The following is a 10739-nucleotide window of genomic DNA, read 5'->3' as shown; positions in this document are numbered from 1 at the left end:
TCCTGCTGTTTAAAACCAAAAACATTTTTGATGTGATTATTGAGAACTATCTAGATTTTATGAATGAACATTTGGGTTTGTTGCGATTTGTTGACAAACTTTAATTGGCCTCTCATTTCATTGTAGGAAATCCAGTTAAACCAGGCAGACGCACGCTGAAGTCCATGGGTCTGGTTTCCACTGGGTCTAAAAGGTCTGGTTTTAGAGTCCCATCGTGCACTGAAAATCAACTGGATGTGGTTTCATTTTGCAAAATTAGGAGAGCATACTTTTTTAATTGCTGAACTTTTCATTTTGACCACTGACCTGTTTCATAGCAAATTACCATGAAGTGCAATGTTTGTGATGAGCTGCTTAATTTACAGCACGAGTCATAACTGTCCATCCTGTTGCTTTTATTTCATCGTGTAAAACTCACATAAAGCATCCAAAGCATCTGTTTCTTGCATAAATGTGTGATTCTAAAGAGGGAACAACAAAGAGAGAAGATTATAGTTATATGAAGGGAGTTTCAGGGAATTAAAGCATTCTGAGTCTCTGGTTCACTGACATTTATTTGACCTCGACTGCTCATGCTCAACTTCCTGTTATGGCCATAGTTGACCAAGTAGATCCAGCCCAATGTAACCAACTGAAAATCAGTCGTTTTTAAAAAAAAATTTAAATAGTAATGGGAATAAATCAATTTATTATTGACTGCAGAACTTATTATATGGTAATATGTATTAGACTAATCAGTCTGTTTCTGTGGCATCAATATAACTTGAATTTTCTGTCTTGGACATTGATATGAAATTGTAACTACATCAATGTCAATGTAACAACACTGGTACTGTAATAATTGCAAATTGAAGCGTATGCCAAGATTCAGGTTCAAAATCGTTACTTATACGTGAACTCTCAAAGCAGTTCATGCAGCCCGCATCATAACAGGATGACATTCTGCTTCCTGCCACAACCAGAAATAGGAGCATTTTTTTGTTTGTTTTTTTTCCCTCTTGGCCGTGGCTGCCATCACAAAGCATGAGCATTCTAGTTCAGATACATGTGTGTTCATGCTGAGATCAAAGGGAACTGGAGGTGTCGCTGTAGTTATAATTATTCACAGACATAGAAGGTCAGGCAGTCACACAGTAGAAGATAAAACCTGATGATAATAATATACTTGATTTTTTTAGACTGGTGCTTGAGTCAGATTAAGATCTAAGAACTGTTAATCCACTTGTAAATGTCATATTAACTACAGCGACATCTGGTGCTGTTTGGAGGAAGGGAGCCCCAGTAAAAGGTTTACGTAGAAAATCTCTTGTAGCAATAAAACCCATGCAGGGTGTTCTTCACTGCAGGGATTACCGTATTTACCATCTAAAATCCAAGCAGGTAGCAGAAAATGGGATTATTTATAATTTTGATTAATTGTCAAAGCATAAACGCATTATATCTTTCTGAGCTGTTTTTAGTTAAATTTTGTATATATAGTTTGTTCAAACAAAATTGTCTATCTGTTTAAATCTTGACATATATTATTCTGAATATAAGACAACCCTGATGTTAATGACTCCTCTTTAAGACATATATGGAAAAAGACTTTCTGAAGAATATATACATATAAAGAAAATGCTTTATTTGAAAGTAATGCAAATGGAAGCACATTTTATGGGCAGTACGTCATTTCTGATTTCACGTTCTGACACACTGAGATGCGTTTAGGACCATGATAAACTTTTCCTGTTAGCATATTTAGGATAGTCCTTTGAACTCACCATCTTGTAATGTTACCCTCTCCCACCATATTTCTAGTTTACTTGAGGATTGCTCCATTTGTAACAAAGAATTTAAAGTTTGCATCATAACTTCTCAGTTGCAGGTTAACTTACCTTACTTTTGAGATGCTGTCTTTTCAGGATCATCAATGTGTCACTCCATCATGCAGCACAGTAAGCTAGTTAGGAGGGCGGGTCACTTCAACCCTTGGATAGGTGTTTGACACCACTTGCTATTTTCCCCAAATGTATTTCCAAGAAAAAAAAAAAACAGTCTTATATTTGGAACAATACAGTATTTGCTGTTTAGCTGGGGTTTCTTTTGTTTCCTTACTTGGTTTTGTTTCTACAAAATGTTATATTTGTTGCATTTGACAGTTTAGCTATGAATTCATCATTTGTATTAAAAAGGGAAAGTATCTCCCAACCTGTGCATGGTAGAAAATCTGCAGAATTCACTGCATTACCATTAACATTTCAGTGTCAATTGAAGCTGGACTCAAAGTTGGCTTTTAAGGTGGTTTTGTTATTGTGGGAGGCAGCTCTCAGTTATTATTTATAATAGAAGCCATGTATAACATCACATAATAGCGGTTTGGAGTAAAACATCTGCTCCATGTCTGCAGCCAAATAAATAAAAAGGTATTTGTGGTGTAATAGTGAATAACAGATTTACAAAATTGGATGAAAAATAGCTGCACAAAATCATTCATTCGCACCTCAAATGTGAAAATATTTTTAAACAGTTCTTATTTTCTTGCAAGTTTTAGTGTAAAAGCAATATAAGCTTTGAATAGGAAAAACACAGTATCTTCATCCACCTAAAATTAAACCAAAGAATAAAGGCCAGAGACCAGAAAAGCGGGGAATGAAAATAGCTCATACAAAGACAATTTTAAATACCAAAAACAAAAGACGTGGACTTTTATATACAAAATGTGATCAGTTATGAAGCTCACTGCAAGAACAGCAGTTTCCATTATAAGTACTATTCTGTACAGGGTGTTTATGTACCTAAATTGTTTTTAAAAATAGGAAAATTATATATGCTTTGAAAATGGCCAGAATTTTCTTGCTATGACCAAGGTTTCACACCCTCAAGGCCAAGGCCTGAACAAAAGCAGGCATTAATGCACCTTAAGACCAAGGCACTGCAAGGCTGAATGTGCAACAAAATGTGACTGTGCAATTTGATGCTGGAATTCCTGATATTGTTATGATCCTCAGGGGGTACTCTGGGTGAGAAATGGGGTGCAGCCTGTGCAGACTGCCTGTCCCTCAATCTGACGTGCTGAGGAACTGCATGCAAGTTTAAAGAAAATTACAGAATAACAATGAGATTCAAGAATTTTTAAAACTGTCAAAATCAGAGATCTCTTCCAGCAGTTAAAATATAAACTGAAAAATTGGCCACACAAACAAAAAATGATTATCTTTCTAGACTAATGGACCTTTCTTGACTAATGACTTTTAATGCATGAGAGTTTATTTAAGACTTTGCCATATGACACTGCTTGGCAAAATATTATTTTCACATTTTATACTGAAATGTCCATCTTTAAGCATTCAATGAAATGTTTTTATTCATCACCATCTGCGCATTTAGCAGATGAAACACAAGACTCTTCATATTAAAATAAAAGTGGAGAATCCGCTCTGGATTTGGACAGAAAATGCAGTGAAGAACGTCCTGCAGGCTTTGGTACAACAGTTACCACCTGTTGTGCACTGACTCAGAGCTTTCCTCCAGTAGTGAGGGTATATAGAAATAAATAATATAAATAACTAATACATTTTTAAAGTATCTCAAGATGAGTTGTAGTGTTCACTGTGTAGCTGTGGATTATGGGAATTATGACTGTCGCTATGGGTTACAGAGTTTTATTCGGCGTGTAGATATCGGGTACATATGGAGACGATTCATCCTTTCATTTCCTCAGCAGTTTCTGTCTTCATCACTCGTCCTTTTCCCCCTCCAACACATTTATTAGGAGAAAATCTTTATGCATATTGCTGGTTGCTTAGCGCTTGTGTTGGGTTTTGCTGATTTGTTGTTAGCGGCGTAGCGGCCATGTTTCTGTCCCTGCCTGAGTGAGTGAATGACTGAGTGAGTGAGTGAGTGAAGATACTGGGGAAAAAAAGCAGAAAGACCCATCAGAAACCCAGAGGACTGGCCCATATGTTCGGGGCTGATGGGAGCGACAGACTGCATGGTGTTTGTGCATGTGCGCGTGTGTGTACATTGTATGTAAATAGTGTTGATTTTGTACGGTACAAGTGTGTGTGAGACTTGTTTTGTACACATGACAAAAAGATTAAATGACACTTTTATAAGAGCCGGTCATTGGCTCACCGTCACACTATACAGTGCAATAAAGTGCTTTGATTGGCTAAAATGGAGACTCTTATTTTGTTTCATTACGGCAAACATTTTTTCAACAGGAAACCACAAAGTTTGGTTCAGTTAAGAAATCTACCCTGGACAGGACGCAGCCCCAAGATTGTTCTCATTTGTAACCCGCCAAGTAAGATTGTCTAGGGGTTTTTGTGTTTTGTTGTATCATAGAACCAGCCTAGGTCCTGGATGGCATCCACCCAGACAGACAACCTGTCCAACCACAGTTCTCGAAAGTTAGCGGTGATCTGCTGTAGCAAGGGAAAACATACGTGTCCCTTTGGCTGTCTCCAGCTGCTGGGGTCCTCAACACCGAGGCACTTACGCAATGAATCATACAAACACTACAAGGCCAAAATGTTGAAGTTGTTGGTCAATCATAATACAAGTTATACTCCTCAGCTTAATCTCCACAAGCAACCGCTTGTTTGGCACAAAGTCCTTCCAGAAGTACTGAAGGAGCCTCCAAACAGACCTGGTACCAAAGACATCCAGGTCACTGATTAATGTCCAAGTCTCATAACCATACAGTGTTTTTTAAGACAGGAAGCACCAGGATGCTAAAGACTTGGATTTTTAGTCTGCAAAGGTGTCCACATCATCAAAACAACTCTGTTCAGCGATCTCATGGCTCTGTAAGCTCTTCCCTGAATTTTCTCGAGCTCAAAGGCTGAGTCCAGGACGTCATTGAAAACTTGAATTTTTGTCTTGATCCAGGATCATCGCAAATACAGATTTTCCAACTTCACTCATCTTCTCAAGTGCTACTGCAATCAAGCTGTTCACTGATTCCTCAGCTGTAAATGGGTACTGGTCTTGGTTGGGGGAAGTAACCTACCTGGATTGCCATTCCATCCATTTGGAGTTGTAGACTCTCCGCTTTGTGCCAGAGAATCTAGGGATGAGCACAGACAGCAGTGAGCCTCAAGGTCTATTTAGGACTTTTTTTTTTTTTTTTTTGTGCTTCTAAACTAATACAAATGTAACTTTTCCAAACTTGTGCCGAGCCTCCAGTGAAGTGCATTCACAAGCCCTTCTGAGTCACCTTTTGAGAAAACCTGGACCATATGTGAGAGCTACAAAGCTGAAAACTGCTTTTGTGGGTGTTTTTTTTTTCTTTTTTTTTTATTGCCTTGACCCCAGAAAAGATAAGCAATGTAAAAAGGTAGAGGTCGCATTCATACTCCAACATTGTAAACCAGAACAAGTTAACAGAACTCAAAAATACTGAGGCAATCACTTGCCACAAAATCTTTGAGTTCATTAACTTAAAAGTCAGTTGTTCCCAGAACTTAAAAGTTTTAATTACATGCTACTTGTACCTCATGATTACAATTAAATCACCACATCCACCACATGTTGCTGACATCAGACACATTTAGTAATGCTGAAGCAACAGAAATGAGTGGAATTCAAATATAAAATTATATTTAATTCTTTTAAGTTATGCTTTGACATTTTGTGTACTTAATATACACATAGTTCAAGTCAATCAAAAATTCTGAGTTTAACTTACTCAAAAAGCAAGACCATGTTACACAAACTAGAAATATTTAAGTAAGATTTTTTTTAAAAGCTGAATTTGCACTACTTAATATTTTTAATTGATTTGAACATTCGGGTTTACAGTGAATGTTTCTCAAATGTTCCCTTCTCACCTTATACCCCCCTTCTCAAAATGTCCCCAAAATATGGAATATTACAGAAAATGCTAGAAACGTTTTTATTGAAATAAGATTTTCAAACTCTGCTTCCATCTGTCAACTCTGTGTGTCTTCTATCTAGTTTTCCGAGAAGTACTCTGGTTTTATTGGCACAATGTCCAGTATGCTGCTCTGCTCGAGCCCTCCCTGATATTAATAACTGTAAACTAAAAATGTACACAACTAAAAGCAAAGTTTACACATGCTTGCAATATTTACAGAAATGCAACTCATAATTGAGCAACAGATAGATAAACAGTCAAACCTAATAAAACAGTTGAGCATCTTTCTGGAACTAAACACACCGTGTTTGGACCGTTTTCCTTGTCAAATCTTTGCTCTTCGTTCTGGTCCCATTTTCAGGTCACCCCTGGTGTCTCGGGGACTGTAATTCTACAGTAAAAGCATTCCTGTGTATTACTGCTCAGTTATTTAAGGATTTAAAGCCCAAGTGATCTATAGGGTCAGCAGATTTCCTGACAGTCTTTAAACTTGCTTATACAAGGTCTATTAGAAAAGTATCCGACCTTATTATTTTTTTCAAAAACCATATGGATTTACTTCATATGTTTTTACGTCAGCCAAGCTTGAACCTTCGTGCGCATGCGTGAGTTTTTCCACGCCTGTCGGTTGCGTCATTCGCCTGTGAGCATGCCTTGTGGGAGGAGTGGTCCAGCCCCCTCGTTGGATTTTCATTGTCAGGAAATTGCGGAATGATTTGGGCTGTTTTTTCCATCAGAATTTTTTCAGAAACTGTTAGAGACAAGCAGCTGGAAACCATTCGAAAAATTTATCTGGCTTTCGGTGAAAATTTTACGGGCTTCACAGAGAATAAGGAGTGTTACTACAGCTTTAAGGATGCCCCACAATGGCACACGGCGCGCCGCGCTCCGAACCGCTATCGAGAGGCAGAAAACACCACATCATTTCTAAACGGATGGCTGTGTGGAGCTGGGACCGAGGTGAGCAATTTCTCTTGTTATCACACGAGCTGGACATCAGCCATTTTCCGGCAGATTTCACTTTTAACAAGAGATTTTGTCAAGGAAAGCCGCGCGGAGGCTTTGCGCGTCAGGACCGATTCGCTGATTGAGCGAGACAAAGGAACACCTCCGTTTCGGAGTGCCAGGGGACAAGTTGGAACATGTCCAGCTCTCCACAATTTCTCTTATACTCACTGGGCTGGTAAGCATTGAAAGCCGAGATAGGCATGTCCCAAAATAGAAAACTATAAAACGTGGTGTTCTCAGGGGAAACAGGGCCTTATTTTTAGATGGTTTGGGGTTAAACTTTTCACTGTGGTCAAAAACAATTTTTATGGATACAATGTTGAGTTAGCATGCTAAGACCTTCACAGGCTACACACAGCTATAAAAAGTAATGGCACGGGTGAAGGTAAAACCCTGAAAGTCAACCAGATGTCCAGTGGTGCATGTTTACCTCAGTAAATTAAAGAAACTTTTTAAAATGACTGATACCGTTAGCATTGTCTTAGCCTCCTTTTTGTTTTGTTTCTGTCACACTCCACTGTGTCATTGTGAGTTAACTGTTGATAAGGGCCTCATTACAAATATATCCCCATCCTGGACAATCAATTGTATGTTCCTAGAGATTTTACCAACGCTACTAGACACTTCTAATGACATTTCTGCTGATTCGGTGATGATGAGATGTGATATTTGAGGGATTTTAGTTTGCCCCATACCATTATATTCTAGAGCTGCTATGGTGTTAGCATTTTACCTCAATACAGGACTAAGAAGCGGTATACTTTAAGGGTTTTCAGCTTGGCCTATACCATTGTAGAGATTTTGTAGGATTTATTAATATTGTAAAATGAGACTTACGAATGTAACTACGGTTCTATGAATTGCGGGTGACCGCCAGAGGGCGGTGCTTTAGCACCTGGATAACTACATGTGCGCAGCACAGAGGTCGAGAATATATACGAACAAAGTCACGCCATTGGATGTGACCTGGGTGACGTCACTGGTTGTCTTTATATACTAGATGCACCCAGCGCTCGCTTCTTTTCGGAATGAACTCGCAAGACTGAGTGACAAGCAACTCTGGCGGTCATCCGGAATTCATAGAACTGTAGTTACATTTGTAACTCTCATTCTATTTCATTCCTCCTGACCACCAGAGGGCGGTGTTTTAGCACCTGGATGACTTAATACCAACAAGGTCACGAAGAGTCACACTCACCTCGCATCAGCAGTGGGGAGTGGAGGCAGACAACACCGCCGAAGTCACCGCAGGAGGAGCAGCCACATTCAGTCTGTAATAGTGGGCGAAGGTACAGGACGAAGCCCACGTAGCAGCAGCACAAATATCACTCAAAGGGACACCTCTCAGTGCAGCCCAGGAGGTGGACATCCCTCTGGTGGAATGGCATGTAACCTTAGGAGGCTGAAGACCTCTGGACCTGTATACTTGTAAAATGGTATCCACGACCCAATGCGAGAGTCGCTGCTTTGAGACAGCACAGCCTCTTTTGTGATCACTGTAACGCACAAACAGGGCATCCGTTTTCCAGATCCCGGCAGTCGCACTAATGTACCGCTTCAACATTCGGACAGGACACAGGGAACCTGAAACAGATAATCCTGGATCAGAATGCAGGGCATACACAGCCAAGGAAACTGGCTGGTTAACATGAAAGGTTGAAATTCTCTTGGGTAAAAAGGACGGATTAGGCCACAGCGTAACCCCAGATCCATCAGAATTGCATTGCAAACAGTCCCCAGCGACTGATAGGGCATGGAGCTCTCCCACCCGCTTAGGCGAAGACAGTGCAAGTAGAAAGGCAGTCTTCACTGACACCCATTTAAGATCAGCACTTTCAACTGGTTCGAAAAGGGATAAGCTTAAACCCTCCAGGACTAGAGGAAGGTCCCATGAAGGTACGCGTGCAAGCCTTGGAGGCCGCAAACGTAGAGCACCTTTCAAAAACGACACACTAAGAGGTGTGAACCCACTGACCGGCCATCAACGTAGACGTGCCGGGCAGAGATTGCAGCAACATAAACCTTCAAGGTAGTGACAGAAAGTCCTTTCTCCAGCAGTTCTTGTAAATATTTGAGGAGAATAGGCACAGGGCAATGCTCCGGGTCTAACTTTTGGTTCTCACACCACCGCACAAACAGCTTCCATCTGTTGTCATACAAAGCCCTGGTAGAAACAGCACGTGAATTAAGGATAGTCTGAACAACAGCCTGGTCACAAGAACTTAACAAGGAGTCCGGCCCCTCAACGGCCACACATACAGTTGAAGGTGTTCTGGGTGAGGGTGCCAAATCCTCCCCTGTAGCTGTGACAACAAATCCTTCCTCTCCAGGAGAGCCCAAGGTTCCCCCTCGAGGAGTTTGTAAATCATGGGAAACCAAATCCTCCCTGGCCAGAATGGAGCAACCAGCAGCACCCTGTGGCTGCTCTGATCTATCCTGTGCAGTGTCAACATCAGCAGCGGGAGAGGAGGGAAGGCATAAAGGAGGCAATCCAGCCATAGGTGAGCCAAAGCATCCGGCCCCAGCGGGCTGTCTGGTTCAGAGAGGGAGTACCACCGTGGGTAATGTGTTGAGGTGCTTGAAGCGAAAAGGTCCACTTCCGCTACACCATACTTCTGGCAGATCATTTGGACCACAATCGGGTTCAGTCTCCACTCTCCCGGTGGTGGTTTCTGTCTGGAGAGTAAATCTGCAACGCTGTTCTGTACGCTGGGCAGATGAACTGCTCTGACACTTTGAAGGTGAGGCAATGCCCATAAGAGAAGCCTCCGATTTTCTGCCAATGAGTGATTGGACCTGGTGCCCCCCTGATGGTTTATGTGATAGACTGTTGACGTGTTGTCCGACCGGACAAGAACATGTCTTCCTCTCAGGGCCGGGAGGAAATGCTTGAGAGCCACTCGCACAGCGCGAAGCTCCAGCACGTTTATGTGTTGGAGTCTCTCCTGAGGACTCCAGACACCCCTCACCATCCTGTGATTCCACACGGCCCCCCAACCTTTGAGTGATGCATCTGTAACAACCACCTCTCGGCAAGAAGGGACGGAGCCTAGAGGGACACCCTTGCAGATGAAGTCCACATTCCCCCAGGGTCTGAGGTGCAGAAGGCACTGGTTGGAGAGTCGTACAAGCCTGTGCTGATGCAACTTTGAGTTGAGGCCTAGGTTGTTGATCCAAATCTGTAGGGGACATAAGAACAGAAGTCCCAAAGGTACCACTAGCGACATTGCAGTCAATTTGCCCATCAACCGGAGCAGCAAACCAAAAGGCAGCGTCACAGCCCATTGAATGTGTGAGACGAGACGAATTGCATCGTCCACTCTCTGCGGGGATGGCGATGCAGTCATAGTCAGGGAGTTGATGGCAATGCCGATAAAGGTTGTTTGTTGACTGGGAACAAGAGAACTCTTTGCAAAGTTCACTGTGAGTCCTAAATGAGAGACATGGTTCAGTAGAAGAGCTGTGTCGTTGTGCGCCTGCTCCTGAGTCGGCACGCAGACAAGCCAATCGTCTAAGTAGGCGCGATTACTGGAAGCTCTGTGAAACCGTTCAGCTCTCGGGGGTCTGCCTGTAGGCACCCAAAAGGCAGGCCGCTGGGAGAGCTGGCCCTCAACTGCGAAAGCACGTGCAGCTCTGAGAGTCGGCAGAAGCCTGGATGTAGAGTGAAAAGCTGTAGCACGTCTGAGTGGCTGAGGGCTGGAAGACCGGTGTAGGTCAACAAACTGTTGCCGAGTTTTACTAGCCTCAACATCACGCTCCAAAGTCTGTTGGGCCGCAGGTCCAAATACTTGGCCTGGAAGAACCGGCAGCGAACGGAGTGTGCCTCTGCAGGATTCAGACAGGGGGGACTGCGCAAGCCACACCTGAC

This window comes from Thalassophryne amazonica, chromosome 1 (genome assembly GCF_902500255.1).
Source record: "Thalassophryne amazonica chromosome 1, fThaAma1.1, whole genome shotgun sequence".
NCBI classification, from domain to species: domain Eukaryota; kingdom Metazoa; phylum Chordata; class Actinopteri; order Batrachoidiformes; family Batrachoididae; genus Thalassophryne; species Thalassophryne amazonica.
This window is presented reverse-complemented; position numbering follows the sequence as displayed.